The sequence below is a fragment of the Chrysochloris asiatica genome, unplaced genomic scaffold (assembly GCF_000296735.1).
Source record: "Chrysochloris asiatica unplaced genomic scaffold, ChrAsi1.0 scaffold00335, whole genome shotgun sequence".
NCBI lineage: Eukaryota > Metazoa > Chordata > Mammalia > Afrosoricida > Chrysochloridae > Chrysochloris > Chrysochloris asiatica.
This window is the reverse complement of record NW_006408853.1, coordinates 1,669,379-1,672,750: the sequence shown is the minus strand read 5'-3', so window position 1 is coordinate 1,672,750 and position 3,372 is coordinate 1,669,379.

Below are 3,372 nucleotides of genomic sequence, written 5' to 3'. Positions count from 1 at the left end.
CAGTATTCTCCTCCAACACCACAACTCAAAGGCATCAATTCTTCTACGATCCTCCTTATTCACTGTCCAGCTTTCGCATCCATATGAGGCTATTGAATACACAATGGCCTGGGTCAGGCGCACCCTAGTCCTCAAGCTGACATCTCTGCTCTTCAATACTTTAAAAAGTTCCTGTGCAGCAGATTTGCCCAGTGCAATACGTCGTCTGATCTCTTGACTGCTACTTCCGCGAGTGTTGATAGTTGATCCAAGAAGAATGAAGTCCTTGACAACTTCAATCCTTTCTCCATTGATAAGAATGTTGTTTATTGGTCCAGTGGTGAGGATCTTCATTTTCTTGACATTGAGATGCAATCCATATCGAAGGCTGTGCTCTTTAATCTTCATAAGTAAATGTTTCAAGTCCTCTTCACTTTCAGCGATCAAGGTTGTATCATCTGCATATCGCAAGTTGTTAATGAGTCTTCCTCCAATCCTGATGCCACGTTTTTCTTCATAGAACCCAGCTTCTAGTATTGTTTGCTCAACATACAGGTTGAATAAGTATGGTGAAAGAATACAACCCTGTCTCACACCTTTCCCAATTTTAAAACATTCAGTGTTCCCATGTTCTGTTCGAACAACTGCTTCTTGGTCTAGGTATAGATTTCTTAGAAGTACAATTAAGTGTTCTGGAATACTCATACTTCTCAATGTTATCCATAGCTTGTCATGATCCACACAATTGAAAGCCTTTGCATAGTCAATAAAGCACAGGTAAACATCCTTCTGATATTCTCTGCTTTCAGCCAAGATCCATCGGACATCAGCAATGATATCTCTCATTCCACGGCCTCTTCTGAATCCAGCTTGAACCTCTGGAAGTTCTCTGTTAATGTATGATTGTAGCCATTTCTGTAAACATCCATTAATAATTAGAACATTCACTGTAGGAAGTATAAATCTGGGGAAAATGGAAGTTGTTAAAAATGAAATGGAAATGCATAAAGATTGATATCCAAGGCATTAGTGAGCTGAAATGGACAGGCACTGGCCTTTTTAAATCTGACAAGCAATGGCTTACTATGCCAGGAATGACAAACTGAAGAGGCATGGATTCACATTCATCATCAAAAATAACATTTTAAGATCTATCTTGAAGTACAGTGGTGTCAGATTATGATAATGTCCGTATGCCTACAAGGAAAACCAGTTAATACAAATATAATTCAAATTTACACACCAACTACTAGAGTAAGTCATGATAAAACTGAAGAATTCTATCCCCTTCTTCAATCTGAAATTGATGAAACATGCAATCAAGATAATCATCACTGATGACAGGAATGCAAATGTTGGAAGTAAAGGGAAAGATTAGTTGTTGAAAAATATGGCCTTGGTAACAGAAACAATGCTAGAGATCACATGATAGAATTTTGCAAGACCAATGTCATCTTCATTGCAAATACATTTATTAAATAAAATAAAAGACAACTATACACATAGACCTCACCAGATAGAATACACATAAATTAAATTTACTACATCTTAGGAAGAATACGATAGAAAATCTCCATGTCACCAGCCAAAACAAGAACAGGGGCAGACTTCAGAACAGACCATATGTTGCTCATATGCAAGTTTAGGCTGAAACTGAAGAAAACTAAAACAAGTCCAGGTGAACTAAAATATGACCTTGAACATATCCCACCTGAATTTAGAGATCATCTCAGGAACACATTTGATGCATTAGACACTACTGAGTGGAGACAAGAAAAGTCGTGGGATGACATCAATAACATTACACAAGAAGAAAGCAAATGGTCAGTAGGAAGACAAGAAAGAAGGAAAAGACCAAATTTGATGTCAGAAGACACTCTGAAACTTGCTATCCAGAGTAGAGATGCTAAAGCAAATGGAAGAAATGACGAGGTTAAAGAGCTGAGCAGAAAATTGCCAAGGCCAGCTTGAGAAGACAAAGTAAAATATTATAATGAAATGTGCAAAGACCTGGAGTTAGAAAGCCAAAAGGAAATAACACTCTCAGCATTTCTCAAGCAGAATGAACCGAATTAAAAATTCAATAATGAAGGATTCTCTGGAAATCACATTGATTGATAAAGAACGCATCAAAAGAAGATGGCAAGAATATACAGAATCCTGTACTAAAAAGAAATGTTCAGTGTTCAACATGTCAAGAGGCAGCATACCACCAAGAGCCAATGATACTGAAAGAACAAGTCCAAGATGCAGTAAAAGTACTGGCAAAGAACAAGGATCTGGGAAATTATGGTGCACAAATTGAAATCTTTCAACAAACTGAAGCAGCCCTGGAGGCACTCATTTATCTATGCCAAGAAATTTGGACGACAGCTAAGTGGCCAATTGATTGGAAGAGATCCATATTTGAACCTATTTTAAAGAGATGTGACCCAATGGGATGCAGAAGTCATCGGACAATACCATTTAATATTGCATGCAAGTAAGATTTTGCTATGGTGGTGTGATAATTCAAAAATGCCTGCAATACATTGACAGAGAGCTACCAGATGTTTAGGCCAATTCAGATGGGGACATGGAACAAAGGATATCATTGCTGATGTCAGATATATCTTGGCTGCATGCAGAGAATATTTGTCATCCCATTGTCTAACGAATTGGTCACCGTTGTTTAAATTGTTTATATAGTCTATGATATGATAAAAGAAAGATACTTACCTGTACTTTATTGACTACACAAAGGATTGTGTGGATCTTGACAAGCTATGGACAACATTGCAAAGCACGAATATTCCAGAACACTTAATTTTGCTCAGGAGGAACGTGTACATATACTAAGAAGCAATCTTTCAAACAGAACGAGGGAACACTAAATGGTTTAAAATCAGGAAAGTTGTTTGCCAGAGTTGTATTCTTTTACCAGATTTATTCAATCTGCATGCTGAGCATTTAATCTAACAATCGGGATTATATGAAGAAAAATGTGGCATCAGGATTGAAGGAATGCTCATTAACAACCTGCAATATGCGGATGATACAACCTTGCTTGCTAAAAACGAAGAGCATTGATGATGATGGTGGTGTGCCGTGAAGTTAGTTGGTTCTGACTCATAGCAACCCTGTATAGGATTTCCGAAGCTGTAAATCTTTTCGGGAGCAGAAAGCCACATCTTTTCTCCACACAACAGCTAGTACTTTCAAACTGCTGACTGAGGTTAGCAACCTGATTCAAAACCACTATGTTACCAGAGTTCCTTATTTATCGTTGTTGTTATGTGCCGTGGAGTCGGTTCAGACTCATAGTGACCCTGTACAGGGTTTCTGAGGCTGTAAATCTTTACAGGAGCAGAAAGCCTCATCTTTCTCCCGTGGAACAGCTGGTAATTTCGAACT